This window comes from Eptesicus fuscus, chromosome 3 (genome assembly GCF_027574615.1).
Source record: "Eptesicus fuscus isolate TK198812 chromosome 3, DD_ASM_mEF_20220401, whole genome shotgun sequence".
Taxonomy (NCBI): Eukaryota; Metazoa; Chordata; class Mammalia; order Chiroptera; family Vespertilionidae; genus Eptesicus; species Eptesicus fuscus.
This window is the reverse complement of record NC_072475.1, coordinates 23,476,685-23,494,335: the sequence shown is the minus strand read 5'-3', so window position 1 is coordinate 23,494,335 and position 17,651 is coordinate 23,476,685. Positions and strand designations below refer to the sequence as shown.

General features: G+C 41.0%; 1 pseudogene; it reads left to right on the top strand.

The window, feature by feature from the left end:
- Positions 1 to 7,795: 7,795 nt before the first annotated feature.
- LOC114231793 (60S ribosomal protein L23a-like) lies at positions 7,796 to 8,294 on the top strand (annotated as a pseudogene).
- The last annotated feature ends 9,357 nt before the right edge of the window (positions 8,295 to 17,651 follow it).

The window sequence follows — 17,651 nt, the reverse complement described above, 5'->3', positions numbered from 1 at the left end:
TTAAAAATGGTTCTGTTTGGATTGAGAAAAAAAAAATCCATAGTAAACACCTTCATAGTCCCATGTTTGAAAACGTTGAGCGATTTTTCCTTCTTAGGGTTCTCACGCGGCTTTCCCAAGAGCCATCGCATCATTGATATTCATGAGCCCCGACTGTGACAGTTTAGTAAACAAACCCAATGATAAATCCATCTTTCCTGTCATATGTGACAAAAATTCTTCAGCGGCTTTATTTATGCAATTTAGATCGCAAGGCTCCAAGTATGTGGTAATTGTATTCCACAAAGGCCCCAGGCAGCAAAGTATTTATTTTACACCCATGGACCTCCTCGGGAAATGGCATAACCTGTTCTTGTGTTTATCTTTTTGCAAAAGAGCGGCATAACAGGGAGATGTCACCTGCTTCTTGGTGGGGAGGAAGGATGGCAGAGCAGGAGGCGAGAGGTGGAGGATTAATTAGTTAACATCTATGAAGTGCTTTGCAGATGGAGAGTGATATGCAAGTGTGAATTTTAATTATGGTTCCCTGCCCTCCTTGGCAGATACAAATAGGATAATTTCTTGGAATGAGAAGCAATGGTCTAACTTACCACTTTAGATGCTTTGATTCTGGAGAGTGAAATTCTCTGCGGGTTTTCGTGGTGATGGGAATATTTATACCTCATCCCACCCTTCTGTGGGAAAGAGAAAAGTGTGGAGGACATGGGAGTGTATTCTTCATGGGCCAGTGGCAGCTGGTTTGAAGTCCTCTCATGAAATCATCAAGAGTTTATGGCTTCCACTGGGTTTCTTTGCCATCACATGTTCTTTTCTCCTTCATGCCTATGTATGTTTTCCTTTTTTGGAGAGCAAACAGTTCACTTATAGAAGAATTAGAACCTGGAATTCCACTCTTAGCTATAAAACTAACAGATGTGCCTACATGTATGCACCCTAAGTCCATGTACTAGAATGTTCATAGCAGCATTATTTGTAATAGCCTTACACTGAAAACCTTTCAAATTCCCTTCAAGAGTTGAAATGATAAATAAATTGTGGTAATACACAATGGACTACTATGTAGTAATGAGAATGAATGACCTATAAATAGAAATAAAAAAAATATATCACCAACTTAAAAAAATCGAAAGAAGCCAACACAAAAGAATACATAGTGTCTGATTCTATTTATACAAAGAACAAAAAAGCAGAGACTAGTTAAGCTAGTGACTACCCTTGGGGCATGGGTAGTGATTGGGAGAGATCACAAGGGATGCTTCTGAGCTTCTGACAATGTTCTGTTTCTGGATCTGGGTATTGTTACACAGGTATGTCCAGGTCATGAAAACTCTTTGAGCTGTAAGCTTTTCGAAATAACGAATTTCCATAAGAGATTCAAAAAGAATTTAAAGTGCCAGGTGCCCTTTATTTCTGGCCTATAACTTGCTTAGCATAGCAAAGCATTTGCTAGATATATCTGGTGAAAATGATATAAACTCGGAGACTTTTTGTGAAATTAGAGTAATATGCTCCTATTCTTTCCATTCCCCAGCTAGCAATCCTATGGTAAAACCAGAACAAGGCTCCCTCAGATTTCTGTGTGGCATAGCATTGTCCACATGGGCTAGATTGAGAGCCAACCTGATCAAAGGTCTACAGGATGTTTTTCCTGATAGAGAAGATGCTGAAAATGACCCACAGAGTTTAAATGAATCAACTAAACAACAAAATATAATGAGGCTCTCACCTACATATATGGCATACACTCTCAGAAGACAACTAACCATGGGAAATTGTCCTCATTCAACTTAATGTTCATCACAAGCCTCTCTTTGAATGTTGCTGATAAAGTTGCAACATGATTTACTAGTGTCCTTGAAGGGCCTGAGTGAAACACGCAGTGGGCTTAATGTGAATTTAATTCATGGTAATGGGTGATAGTGGGTTAGGAATTCCTTGTAAAAGCTGAAATCCTGTAAATCGACTGGTGTATCTAATTTGATTATTTTATCAGTACAGTCATTCCTCAGAAAATCCGCAGATGCTCAAGTCCCTTATGTAAAATGGCACAGTATTTGCATATAACCTACATACATCCTGCCCTATACCTTAAATCATCTCTAGATTACTTATAATACCCAATATGATGTAAATAGTGGTTATACCATTTTGTTTTGGGCATAATGACAGGAAAAAGAAGTCTGTATATCTCAGTACAGACATAACCACGGTAGGCCTACATACATAGTACATGTCAGCAACTACGTAACATGTTTTTCCAAATATTTCCCAACTGCAGTTGGTTGAATCCAAGACTGCAGAACCTGTGGGTACAGAGGACCGACTGTATATACAATCTCAATCCCAAACTCCAGTGGTTAAGAGCAATAGGAAGAGTCAGTTTTCGTAAATGAGAGATGTAAGAAACGTAGGTCCTCTTCTCTGGGCTTTTATAGATCCAAACTCCAGCCTGGATACTTATCAAGTAAAAAGACCTGCCCTGGTTTCATTAGACATCCCCTATGACACATTGCTCTGTCTGTCACATCTCAACCAATATTTAAAATTCTATTTAACTTGAATGGTTCTCCTTTTTGTAGTATAAAGTCATAGATTCCAAGAATAAAAAAACAGTGAAGCCACAGAGCCAGAGGCAGAACTGATCCCTGGGGTGTCTGACACCCCACTCTACAACACCCAAGCTTCCTGTTGCTAAGATAACTCATCCCACTAACAGTTCTTCAGATATTTGAAGTTTCCAGACTTCAGGCACTGTTGTAGACTCCCATGATACAGTAATAAATAGAGCAGACTAAAATCCTTGCCTTCTTGAATCATACATTTCAGCCAGATAAGGCTGGACTATGAACAATACATTTAGTAAACATGTTAGAAGGTAAAAAATTCTACGGGAAGAAACAGAAAAAGGAGTCTAGAATATAGGGTTGCAGTGGGAAGAAGTGGGAGGTTGCAATTTTCAACAGACTGGTCCAGATTTCAGATCTAACTGAAAAGGTGAGGTTTATCCTTGATGGACATCGGGGGGCCTTAATGAGGTGAAACATATTGATGGGCTCCCTTCTTTGGCATCAGGCAGGCCTGTCTTAAGAAATGGCCTGGATCTACTACATAAACAAAGTTATACATATCTCTAAAGCAGTGATGGGCAACCTTTTGAGCTTGGTGTGTCAAACTTCGCCAAAAAACTGAGAATAACTCGGGTAGTGTGTCACTTTGAGGAAAAAACTAACTCCAAGACTCTAGTCGCAAATGTTTCATCCTCAGGAGCAGCAAATGTTTCATCCTCGGAATGCAGCCGCATGTCATCAGAAATGGCTACGCGTGTCAGTGCTGACATGCATGTCATAGGTTCACCATCACTGCTCTAAAGTTATATATCATACTAGAGGCCTGGTGCATGAAATTTGTGCACGAGGGGGAGGGGGCGGAGGCGGTGTCCCTCAGCCCAGCCTGCACCCTCTCCAATCTGGGACCCCTTGAGGAATGTCTGATCGCCCGTGGGATCAGGCCTAAACGGGCAATTGGACATCCCTCTCACAATCCAGGACTACTGGCTCCCAACTGCTCGCCTGCCTCTGCCTGATTGCCCCTAATCACTTCTGTCTGCCAGCCTGATCACCCCACTGCCAGCCTGATCGATGCCCAACTGCTCCCCGGCTGGCCCAATTGCCCCTAACTGACCTCCCCTGGTGGCTTGGTCACCCCTAACTGCCCTTCTCTGCCAATCTGGTCCCCCCCAATTGTCCTCCCCTGCAGGCCTGGTCCCCCCCAACTGTCCTCCCTTGCAGGTCTGGTCCCCCCAAACTGCCCTCCCCTGCAGGCCTGGGTCCCCCGCAACTGTCCTCCCTTCCTGGCCTGGTCTCCCCCAACTGCCCACAACTGCCCTCCCCTGCCAACCATCTTGTGGTGGCCATCTTGTGTTCACAAGGGGGCAACCATCTTTGACCACATGGGGACTGCCATCTTGTGTCTTGGAGTGATGGTCAATTTGCATATTACTCTTTTATTAGATAGGATGGCCAGGATAATATAGGCTTGTGTGATATTCAAAGCCCATGTTGCCAACTGCCCACCATGGCCACAGAAATGTCTTAATAAAGCTTCTTGTAACCAAATGAATTGACTTGCTTCCTGGGGTCATCAAGTCAAAGCAATTACATTTAAAGGACATCTGCCAAAAATAACGATCTTCATTTCTGAGTGGTTGATAATTATGCCATTGCTTCCAGTAATAGTCAGACAAGTTGTCTTTTGAGATTTCTTCTAGTTCTGAACAATCAGATCAAATCATCCATGAAGAAGAGATTTCCCTCATATTCTCAATGGCCTAAATGGCAGTCATTCAAAAGCATTCACACCATTAGCTTATGAATTAAAAATAAGGAGGAACACATAATGTGACTTCAAGGTCACAATCTAGCCTGCATTTAACCCTCTCACCTTGCTTGTTTACCATACTACTTCCTCCTTCCTTTTACCAGGTGCTTCAACCTAAAGACACAACTTATATTTTTTCATACCCTTTGGAGTTTTCCCATTGCTCCACTACTACAGCCATTTCCAATGTCAGAGAGAATGCCCCACATCTTTCCTAAGCCCTATTCTCATTTTAAAGCTTCATGATGATTTTCTTTTTGTGAAACTGTCCCTAAATCTTCACCCTCCCAGCCATCTCTTTTCTTTGCCTTCTGAAGCATTTATGTAGTGTCTATACTATTTCTTGGCACCGGCCATAGACAGTCTTGTACAGTTAATTATGTTTCATGTATGTGTCCTAGTTCTCTAGTGATATTGTAAGACCTTCTTGCATTTCTGGGTCTTAGCCCAGATTCCTTCATCTGCTAAGGTGTTTAATAAATGCTTGATGTAACGGATCATAATAATAATGGCACTAGTGGAAATATCCAGTCTTCAGACAATAAGAATCCTAGTCTTTCTTTGAAGGGTCCTTAAATGGCCTCTGAAATGAGACATTGAGAAGTTCTAGCTGTTCATTCATGTCACCACGTTCTCCATGCACCGGCAAGACAATTATGCTATGACATCCGCCTGGCTGACAACGCTTACAAAACGTCATTGCAATTAAGCCACAAAGCATTTCCCAAGATGTGAAAATATAGAGAATATGCTCCCTAAATAGATAAAATACCAAGGAAGAACACAGTGAGGGAGAGTATCAACCACTTATTTATGGTGATGAAAGTCACTAATAAAAGTACCAAGTGCGAATATTGAGTGCCTACTGTGTGTCAGGCTCTGTGCTAGGTGCTCCACACACAGTGCCTCTAATCCTCACACCAGCCCTGCAAGGTAGAATCCATATTTCCATTTATAGCGGAGGAAAAAAGTGCAAGAGATGACCTGACCCGACTCAAGGTCACTCAACCAGGGAGAGGCCCGTGGAGCTCTTCAGTTCAGGTTTGTGGTGTTCTCTCCTCTTTAGTTTGCTTCCTCTACCCTGCCTTGTGAGTTGTCCCAGTGGCTGCTTCATGTTTTTGTTTGCTCCCAGGCAGCAACAGATATGAGAAGTGGACTAGATGTCACAAAATGATAAGATGTATCACCATTTTCTAGATAAAAGTTTTGCTGGTGAGGAAACTGAGGCACATGGATTTATAGAACATGCTTAAATTCACACAGTGCATAAATGGTAAAACCCTGATTCAAACCAAATTTGGGGGAGCTCCAATGCCTTTATTCTTTCCATTACCTAACCCCGACTAGCTGACGACCTTATGAAGAGAGATCCAATACTGGTGGCTACTGAGTTCTACCATCAGCATCCTCTGAGCCTTCATGCTGTTGCCATCTTGGAACTGATGCCGTGGACACCCAGTCCTTTTTGGGAATTTGCTAGGTTAGACATGCTGAGCAAATGAAGTCTGACCTTGAGGATATAACTTCTTATATTTCAAAGTAAAAAAAGAAAACTCTACATATTAAAACATAAATAATAATGGCAAAAGTTAATATTTTATGTAATTTGAAGGCACAACATTATAAGCTAAAGTTAATAAAATTCAGAAGTTAATAAATATCAAATTCCTATAACATTCTTTCAAAAAGATGCATTATGTTAGAAGAGGCTGAAGGCTTTCTCATGATTAAAATAAAACCAAGACCTGGCACAGACACTTTAGAAACAAGTTTTTAGGACAATAGCTAGCGAAGTTTAAAATGCATTGTCCTTTGACCTCGCTAGTCTACCTCCAGGAATTTATCCTTTGGATCAATGTGCCCAGTATGCAAAGACATTATGTCTGTATATATTCTATGCAGTGTTGTTTGGCTAACAAAAGCCTAGAAACAACATAAATGCCTGTTGATAGAAGATAAATTAAATAAATTAGGGTACTTATATATAATGAAATATTTTGCAGTAGTTAACATAAAGGAGATAAGTCTTTATGCACCAATATGAAAAGAGCAACAAGACATGAATCAGTTATCTACTGTCAAAACAATATTGCTTAACAAATAACTATCAGCTTCAGTGGCCACGTGACAAGAGTTCATTCCCCAAGCATCTGGGGTCAAATGGAAGTGTGGGGGAGGTAGCTAGAAGTCTTCGCTGATCTCAGTTGAGTTCCTTTGTATAAGCAATGGTCCTAACCCCACGTGAACAGACCATCCTGTCTGATGCAACCTTAGGTGTGTTATTGGTATTCAGTGATCATTACACAATTTAATGCCTTCCACAGGAGCCCATGTATTCGCACCACAATCATGTGTCAGATGTCCAGAAGTCACACAATTAATGGCTTCCCCTTTTCACTGGATTCTTCTACAATAAAAATACTAACTTTAGATTTTAAATGTGGAAATCAATTTAAATGTAAAATTCATTCTTGTGTGTTGATGAATTATTGAATGTTTGGGGAGGATCAGACATTCAAAAAGTTGAATTAAATAAACAAATATTATTTATAGATTTTCTTCTAGTAGAGTAAAAAACAATTCAAGAAATTATGACTGACAAAATGAAAGTATTTTGAATAAGTATTTAAACAAATATTTAAAAGCCTGTTATGTACCAGACACTGTTGTAGACTGGAAAAATCACAGTAGGAATAAAAAATGCCTGCCTCACAGAGTTCACATTTTCCTGGGTGAAAATAGACAATAAACAAGGAACTAAATACATAGCTAAAGTAATTTCAGATAGTAATACGTGCTGTAAATAAAATTAGTCAGGGTAATAGGATGGACAGTAATGGGCAGAGGTGAGGCCATGATCTGAGACAAGATGGTCAGAAAAGGCCTCTGTGGAGAGATCACATTTGCTGTGAGACCAGAAGAAGCATGTGAAGATTTTGGCAAAATGGGAACAGGTGATGCAAAGGTACTGGGGTTGAGAATTTGGGAAGATATGAAAATAGACCAAGAATAGGAAATGAAGGGGTAGTGGTATGAAATGAGGTCAGAGAGATAGAAGGGGCAAGGCATGTGAAGTCTGGGAGGTCATCTGTTTGACTGTGTTTGTCACTGGAAAGGTTTTAGCCCATGTATAACCACATCAGCATCTTCCACTAATGAAATACACCTGTAAAGCAGAGCAAACCAAAACAGAAGTAGACCTTTGGCACATGTACTGAAGATATCACTGTTGTTCTTTATTTTTACTAACTTTATTACTGAAGTACATGTTTTCTGAAATTAATAATAAAAATAGTTATTGAGTACTTACTATGTGCCAGGTACTACACCAGGGGTTTTATATATTTTAACTTCAATGCTCAGTTTATGCAGTTATATTAAATTCTCTAAAATATCCTGCAATTGCCTTTTTACGAAGATGGCACCGAAAGAGAAGAAGGAAGCTCCTGCCCCTCTCAAAGCCGAAGCCAAAGCAAAGGCTTTTAAGGGAAAGAAAGCAGTGCTGAAAGGTGTCCCCAGCCACACACACACACACACACACACACACACACACACACACACGAAAATCCCCATGTGACCCACCTTCCAATGGCAAAAGACACGAAGGCTCTGAAGGCAGCCTAAATATCCTTGGAGGAGCACCCCCATGAGAAACAAGCTTGCCCACGATGCCACATCAAGCTCCCCCTGACTACCGAGTCAGCCATGAAGAAGATAGAAGACAACAATACACTTGTGTTCACTGTGGATGTCAAGGCCAATGAGCACCAGATCAAACAGGCAGTGAAGAAGCTCTATGACATTCCTGTGGCCGAGGTCACACCCTGCTCAGGCCTGATGAAGAGAAGAAGGCATATGTTCGACTGCCTTCTGACTATGATGCTTTGGATGTTGCCAACAAAATTGGGATCATCTAAACTGAGTCTAGCTGGCTAATTCTAAATATAAAAATTTTACACTGTAAAAAAATAGCCTGCAATATTTCATTCATCTTGTTTTACAAACAATGAAACAGAACTCAGTTGGAATAACTCACCAAAAGTACATTGCTATTAAAGTGCCCAAACTGGTACTCAAGTTTAGACTCTTGAGTCCACAGACTCTGTTCATTCTTCTTCATGATCCAGGTGCCAAATCAACTGTTTCCTCATCTATTTGGCCTAATTCCTAGTCTGATCTCAAAACCAATCAATCCTCAATCATACGATTTAGCTATGTTAGATAGATACAGGCTATGACTATTTAAGAACAACTAGCAATATTGGAGCATCTCTGTGCACTGGCACTGTGATATGCACTTACATGTATCTTCACAACTGAGTGGGCTTTGAGAAACATAACTAACACTGAAACCATAACACACAGAAGGCTGGTAGAGTCTTGTGGCCCGAACCCAACTGGATGAGTTATCTATTAAGGTGAAAATATCAACATTCTCTATAGGATTTAAATGAGACTTAGAGCCTCGAAACGTAGCATTCAAAATACCCAGAACATAATCCAAAATTACTCAACACACAAAAGAACAGGAAAATCACAACTCACCTGGGAAAAGACAATTAGCTGCCAATGACAACATAACACAAATGTCAGAATTATCTGACAAAGACTTTAAAGAAATTCTGTAATTAGGAGCACTTCTTTATATTATTTTAATATAATACTACTCCGAGGCTAAATATGAACAAACCAAAAGTTAAAATATAAATATATTACTAAGTTTGGAGTCTTTAAACCTGATTAAACATGTTGGGATGGCAGAGTAAAGGGAGTATTTGGAAGGAGTATGGTTCTAGACTTAACTAGCATCTCAACTCTGCTACGTCCTAGCTACTTAATCATGAACAGTTTGCTTTTCTCATCCCTAGTTTCCTCATCTTAAAGTGGAAAATAATAGTGCTTAACAGACGGACTTCCTGTAGACATAGAGGTCATATGGATAAGTCACCGCATAGTGCTGACATGTAGAATGTGAGCATTAATCTTCCTCTTCTCTCTCCCCTCCCTACATTATGTCTACAAGTTCTGACCTTGAAATGGTAAAATTTTCTTCTTACTCTGAAAAAGGGCAGTCATGTTTGGAGTCTATTTTTCCATTTTTAATACTAAGAATAGTAAAAAGGGAAATAAAATTTATTCTTTAACCCTGGTGCCCATTTCTCTGGGGTGTTGGTTTACATAAGGCCTGAGAGAGCAGAGAGGAGGCCAGCGGAAACCTTTGTACATGTTGGGTGCCTAACCACACTTCCTGATTAGCTCCTCAGTTGATTTGATTTATGTGTTTAACCTTTGGATTTGGATTCAGTGTGTGGAAAAATGTCAAATGTGTTGCTTTGAGATGGATTTAGATTTTTAATATTAAGGATGGAAAAGTTGAGTGAAGAAAAGGCATTGCCCTTCGCACTAACCTGATGAAGTGACAGTGGTCATAGGAATTTAGAGCCAGGAGAAGCCTGGGGAGGTGTCCAGGTCAGTGCCATCATTTTGCACTGGTGGGAACTGAAGCTAGAGAGGGGATATCATTTTCATGACTTGGGGAAAAAATTGTTTATATAAATACCTTTTTTAAAGTGCCATTTCCCATAAAAGCAATTAACATACTCAAGAATGAGGTCAGGGAATGTGTCATGTTCTCCGTTACACCCCCAGCTCCTAGAAGACTTCCTGGAACACTTAATGGGATCTCAATAAATATTTGTTGAATGACTGTAGGAAGGTTTTGCTCCCAGAGATAAGTACTGTGTGCTTTGTGATGCTTTAAAAAATATCCAAGTAGAAGAATTTAAAAAGTTCCCTTTTTAGTTCATACATACAATTCCCATAAAAAGATCACTATTGAAAATGTAATACCTTAATCAATAAAGAAAAATAAAATAAATGCCTTAATGCCTTTACAAAAAAAACCCCAAAAAACAACAACACACAAATAAAATAAAAGAAAAGAAAGAAAGAAAAAAGGAATCTGCACAACCGTGGAGGATGTCTCAGCTTAGTTCCGTGCCCTCCATCCCAACTTCTATGCCTCCACCTCCTTTGGTCCTGCGCTGACTTCCCCATCCAGCATGGATCCTGGGTATACATCCCGACTACAGCTGTGCCTTTCCCATTTAGTGGAACTGCCTTCATGCTGGGGCAGGGTGTTGGGAGTAGGCTTTCTTCGTAACTAGCCTTTCATCATTGATATAAAAGTTCTTGCCTCTGTGAAATTTCATAGTGCAATCTTGCTCCACGTGGACCCAAAACACCATTTTGGACCCATACAATTGATTGGTCTCTTTCTAACCAGGAAATTAGGTATATGCTTCAGTTCAAGTAGAGTCATCCAGACTTTGATTGGTACAGTAGCTATATATTTAGTGCTTCCCATTTTTTGCTTCTAGAGACATTTCTTGGTTATCACTGCATCCTGTTTGCCCATTAAAGGAATAGATTGAGCAGGTGGGCCATGGGATAGTCACTCCTTGTCACCGAGCTTCTGTCAGCGTGAGAGTCACTGTCTCGTGGTCTGTGACTCCTCAGGTAGGAACAACATTATCCACATGTGTGAGGACCTCTCACGTTCATAACTGTTTGGACATGTGGGAGACGTTTAGAATTAGCATTACTGTTATGTTATCTGCACCAATAGAAATGCCTTCCTTCTATTGCTGTAATTGTTCCCTTCCCTTTCTCATAAATACCCATTGCCTTTGTCTCCTAATGTGAACACTATTTGGGTTTCTGCCTGAATCAGTGTGTCCTAAATAGTTAGTTATTGGTACAATAGCTCTATATTTAGTGATTTCAAATAAATGCTTGTTGCCTCTCTCACTTTGAAAGGCCTTTTTACTTTTAGGTTAACTCATGCTACCCCTCTACTGCCATAGTTACTCTTTCAAAGTTATTTTTTCAAAAGAGCAATCACATGTTAAAACTCCTCCATGACTACCCCTGACCTACCAGAACCTTCACTGTGACTCTTGAAGCCTTTGCTGACTTCTTATAAGCATAGAACATCTTGAGAAGAGTTCCGATAAGGGCATTTCTTCAATTTCAGTCATGTTTACCTGTCTATTACAATAGTACTCAGACACTGGCCCAACTATGTTGCCACTGATCCCCCCTTATTGAGGGCTCAGAAATAACACTGCCTGTTATGAACTGAAATAGCTAAGAGCTCATGACAGGCAGCCAAGGAGATATGCCCAAGCTCTGAGGTGGTGAGTTGCCCCTTTACCAGTCTTATAGAAACACCTGAAGGCAAGCTGGCACAACAAAAGGGCCATTGAATTTACAGCTGGAAGGCCTGGATTTGCCATCTGGCGGTCATGCCATTAACTTGCTATGCAGCTGTGGGCAAGCCACTTCAAACCTCTAGTTGCCTCATCTGTAAAATGCAAAAGTTGGCATTAATGGCTCTTTAAGGTATAGCCATATGAGTTTATAAATCCACTAGAGGCCTGGTGCATGAAATTCATACACCGGTGGGGTCACTAGGTCTGGCCAGCAATCAGGGCCAATCGGGGCCAGGCCAACTGGGGCCATGCCAATCAGGGCCTGCTGGGCAGGGGGAGGGACAAGGGAGGAGGAACTGTGGGAGGTTGGCTGGCCCCAGAGGGAGCTGGCCCTTGCCCCCCCCTGGGAAAGGGGCTGCATCTGCCACCACCCACCCTCGGTTCTCTGTCTACCCGGTCGGCACCATGACTGGCAGGCACCGACTGGGGCCTACCAGCTGGGGGGGAGGGACGGGGTGCGGGAGGTTGGCCATCAGCCCCAAGGAGGAAGCTGGCCCTTGGCCCTCCTAGGAAAGGGGCTGCATCCACCGCCACCCACCCCTGGTTCCCTGTCCCAGCTCGGGGCCTGCCAGCCGGGGGAAGGGACCATGATAGGTTGGCTGGCTGGGGGAGGTTGACTCCGGGAGCGCACTAACCACCAGGGAGAAGCTCATGCATTGAGCTTCTGCCCCCTGGTGGTCAGTGCACATCATAGTGACCAGTTGTTATGGTTGTTCTGATCATTCTGTTTGTTCAGTCGTGCCAGTCGCTTAGGCTTTTATATATATAGATGATTCTGGGGTAAGTAGAAAAAGAACAAAGGGAGTGAAAAAGGTAATTTACCTTTGTTCTCCCATTGATGGACTAGAGTAATGGATGATGCTTTCTCTGTGCTCATTTGTTCAGTAAATATTTATCCTGTATCTTCTATGAGCAATATCTGAGGCTGGGACCTTGACCTGAGAACTGGACTTAAACTAAACTACACCAATGTTCAGAAATGACTTTTATACTGATTTGCACTGCACAACTTAATTGCTTTCAGACAAATGCCCCACTGAGCCTAGATATCTGTTTTCCTTAGAGAATATGTCATATTTTAAACTCTAAATGTCTTCCACATTATGCATTAAAGCCTGCAATAAAAGAAAAAAAGGCCCCAAACTGCCACCTTGAAATCTAACATTTGGATGAAATAATTTTAATTCATGAATTCATCAGAATTGCCATCAAAATGATTGAAAGCAGGAAAAAAAATTCTAGGAGAACTGGACCTTTAAGAACTGATTTTTTGTTGGCAGAGGAAACATGTCCACTGTAATGGGACAATTTAAATGCATAACTGTTAAAACAAACTCTTTAAACTATTCCCTGCATGTCCCAACATTCATCATGTTGACTAGCAAGACATCAATTTTTCATAAAATACTGTATAACTGAAAAGGAGACATTTAAAGGAGAGAAAAAAATTGAATTCATTGTTTCAGCTCAGACTCTGACTACTCCGGCATTCTATAGGGTGATTAACTGATTGTATGAAGGGAAGAAACAGTGGCACTTCACAGAGCTCTACAGATTGAGTTCTCACTTCTGTTTTACTTTTCTCTTTCCTTAAGCACCTTGATTTTTCCCTCCCTGAGGCACTGCATACATGACAAGAAGAATGAGTTGGCTGCATGAAAAAGTCTGTATTATTGTGCTTTCATTTCTACCTCAACAAATACCAGTGTTGGCAGCCCACATATGGCAAAAGGGATTAGAACAGGGCACAAGTCTATTTTGTTGAAATTTAATACCCACCATGCATTTTATCTTGCCAAAGGGAAAAAAGGTTAAGGATACAACATTTAAAAAACATATATTTCAAGGGCCATTCCTAACATTTTAATTATCATGGGAGCTGGGTGTTTGTGTTTTTTTTTAAATGGGTGCGCTCCAATGTCTCAATTTTTTGCTGTCCACAGTTCCTCCTCCTTCAGCATAAATTTCTTGTGAAGTCTGTGTTGTAGAATCTTAGGATAAGACATAATGTTCAGTAAATATTATCTGGCTCACCTTGTTTTCATGTACAATAGTTAAGCTTCATCCTTGTCTCAACACAGAATTCAACAATATCATCAAATAAAATCTTAATGTTGTCCAGGGAACAATAAAATTGATTTTGATTTTGAATAAGAACAGATGACTAAAGCCATAGCAAATACCATGCAATAAAGAACTTCTTATCTCATAAAAAGCAACTACTTTAATATGGTAATGTATAATTTGTAGAAGGTATAATCCTGACTCTTATGCAAATATAAAACGACCATATGTCAAAGATTGTTTTCCACTCATAAGTTACTAAGACTAGTTCAGAGGAGAACTTAAAGAACAACCATTATACACAAAGGAAATCAGGAATTCTGAAATGAATAAGTTAATAGATGCAAAACTAGTTAATATTCCATGGGGCAATGAAGTGTACTGTTTGAGGTTATCTTTTTCTATAGGGTGGAAATCAATCATATTTCTATGGAACATAGTTCATTTGCATTCGTATGGACATGAATCATTGTATTAATAACCATTTTCTACAACTTAACTTCAACCCTTCCAGAGTTATACAATAGCCTAGTCCAGTCGTCGGCAAACTCATTAATCAACAGAGCCAAATATCAACAGTATAACAATTGAAATTTCTTTTGAGAGCCAAATTTTTAAAACTTAAACTATATAGGTAGGTACATTGTTATTAACTTAATTAGGGTACTCCTAAACTGGCCTTTGCTAAAAACGCAAGGGGCCAAAGAGCTGCATGTGGCTCGCGAGCCGCAGTTTGCCGACCACTGGCCTAGTCAATAGAAATATACAGGGGCATCCACTTATGGATTCAGATAATTCATGGAGAGTCCACTAGACAACATCTACACTCCAGTGAAAGAACACTTAGTCATCTCTTTTGCCCATTTCCAACTCTTGAACAAGTTTTCCAAACAATTTAAGGTAAGAGATTACATTTCCCACCTTACTTTTGGTTTGTCAGAATAATGCATGATAACATTTATATTGTTCCAACTTTTTTTCTTTTAGAAGCAATACTTCACTGATTATTCTTACACTTAAGTTTTAATACATATTTATTAGTTTTTGTGCAGGAAAGTTTATTCTAAGTGGAATTACTAGGTCAAAGGCCATGAACATTTTAAAGAGGGACCAAACAGCCAACTGCTCTCCAAAAATGCTGAGCCAATTTTATTCCCAATAAAAAAGTATAGGGTGTGACCATATCTGCAAACCTTTCTAACAGTTAATATTATAAATCTTTGAAAAAAATTTCAATTTGAGACAGGAAATTATTTTAACACTAGAGGCCCAGTGCACAAAATTTGTGCATGGAGGGGGGTTGTCCCTCAGCCCAGCCTGTACCCTCTCCAATCTGGGACCCCTCGAGGGATGTCCTACTGCCCATTTAGGCCATAGGGCAGTCGGACATCCCCCATGGCGTAAACGGGCAGTCAGATATCCCTCTCACAATCCAGGACTGCTGGCTCCTCACTGCTTGCCTGCCTGCCTTCCTGATTGCCCCTAACCGCTTCTGCCTGCCAGCCTGATCACCCCCTAACCACTCCCCTACCAGCCTGATTGCTGCCTAACTGCTCCCCTGCCAGCCTGTTTGCCCCCAACTTCCCTCCTCTGCCAGCCTGGTCACCCCTAACTGCCCTCCCCTGCAGGGTTGATTGCCTCCAACTGCCCTCCCTTGCTGGCCATCTTGTGGTGGCCATCTTGTGTCCACATGGGGGCAGGATCTTTGACCACATGGGCCAGCCATATTGTGTGTTGGAGTGATGGTCAATCTGCATATTACTCTTTTATTAGATAGGATAGAGGCCTGGTGCAGGGGCGGGGGCCAGCTGGTTTGCCCTGAAGGGTATCCTGGATCAGGATGGGGGTTCCCTTGGGGCATGGGGCGGCCTGAGCAAGGGGCCTGTGGTGGTTTGAAGGCCAGCCATGCCCCCTGGTGACCCAAGTGGGGAGGCCCTGGTATCTGGAATTTATTTACCTTCTACAATTGAAACTTTGTAGCCTGGAGCAGAGCCAAGCCTCCTGCTCGCTCCGTGGCTGGCAGCCATTTCTGTTGGGGTTAATTTACCTTCTATAATTGAAACTTTGTAGCCTGGAGTGGAGGCCTAGGCCAGCCAGGGCAGGTGGAAAGCTTGGCTTCTTCCATTGCCGGGGGCAACCCTGGCCTGCTCTCTCCAGCTCCGTGGCTGCCACCATTTCTGTTTGGATTTGTTTACCTTTTATAATTGAAACTTCGTAGCTTGAGTGGAGGCTTAGTCCTGCAAGGGCAGGCAGAAAGCTTGGCTTCCTCCATTGCCTGGGAAACCTTGCTCTTTGTGGCTGTAGCCATCTTGGTTGGGTTTATTTGCATATCTGCTCCTGATTGGCTGGTGGGCGTGGCTTGTGGGTGTAGCGGAGTTAGGGTCAATTTGCATATTACTCTTTTATTACGTAGGCCTAGAGGCCCGTTGCAGGAAGATTCCTGCAAGAAAAGGACTTCCGGCGGGCTTTCCTCCCGCCATCGCCACCTCTCCCGCCCCCCCCGCACTTTCCCTGCCGCCTCTGCTACCCAAGCCCCACCCCATGCTTTTCTTCCCGCTGCTGCCACCCCCCCCCCCACCCTCCGCAGCCGCTGCCCCCCTTGCACTTTCCCTCCCACCGCCACCGCTGCCCCGCACTTTCCCTCCCTCCGCTGCCTGGTGCTTTCCCTTCCCTCCCACTGTCTCTGCCCCCCACCTCACGCTTTCCCTCCCACCACCGCTGCCCCGCACTTTCCCTCCCGCAGCCGCCTTGCTTTCTGCTTTCCCTCCCTCTTCCTTCTATGCTGTCTTCAGTCTTCACTCCTCCCTCCCTCAGCATATGCAAATTAACCGCCATCTTTGTTGGGTTAATTTGCATACTAGTTCTGATTGGCTGTGGGCATAGCGAAGGTATGGTCAATTAGCATTTTTCTCTTTTATTAGTGTAGATGCTTTTCTATAATAATTAGTATTTTGAGGAAAATGGTATATCATAGAGTTGTGAGGATTAAATAAATAAAGCATACAAAATAGTCTTTGCTGTTTGATAAAACACTCAATATATGTATACTTTGTTCATTTTCTATTGAAAGGATTGCTTTGGTAATTTTAATTAATTTAAGGTGCTCTGTCTATTTGGGGGATATTAAACCTTTGTCCAATACATACTAGTATATTGAGATATTTGACAAATATCATGAGACACACATACATATTCATTTAAGTTGAGCATCTCAGTAGTATTTTCCTTCTTGGGTATTTCCCAACCAAAATTGATAAATATATTTTTATAATTTTTTTATGTTTTTATGATTTTTAGTCCATCTGGAATTTATTTCACACATAGTATAAAAACGGAATGTAAATTTATGTCTGTTTTAGATGAATAAACTAGTTGGCTTGAGATAATTTATTGAATAGTTTTTGTTCCTCACCAATTTGAAATACTACCTTTATTACTCATGTAGTTTTATGAGAGGCTATCTTTGAAATTTATATTGTCACTGATCTATTATTTATTTTTGGAACTATACAACACTGTTTTAATTACTGTAGCTTATATAACTTATAGGAGTTGATATTTAGAGAGGCAAGTCCCCTCAATGTTCTTTTCAACATTTTGCTTAGTTCTGCCTTCACATTTACTCTTCTTATTGAATTCCAAAGTTACCTTATACAGTTCCACCAAAAGCCTGTAAGGACTCTAAGTGGGTTTACACTGAATTTATAAATATACTTGAGGAAAATTGAAAATGTTTAGTTAAATTGGTATTTTTATCCCAGAAACTCAACCACTACTTTATTTATTTGGGTATTATATTATTCCTCTTAGTAAAGTTTTATAGTATTGTTATTTAGGCTTTACACATTTATTAGTTTGGTATTTTTAGTTTTTTATCTATTGGGAGTGAAATTTTTTTCTTTTAAATATATCTTTTTATTGATTTCAGAGAGGAAG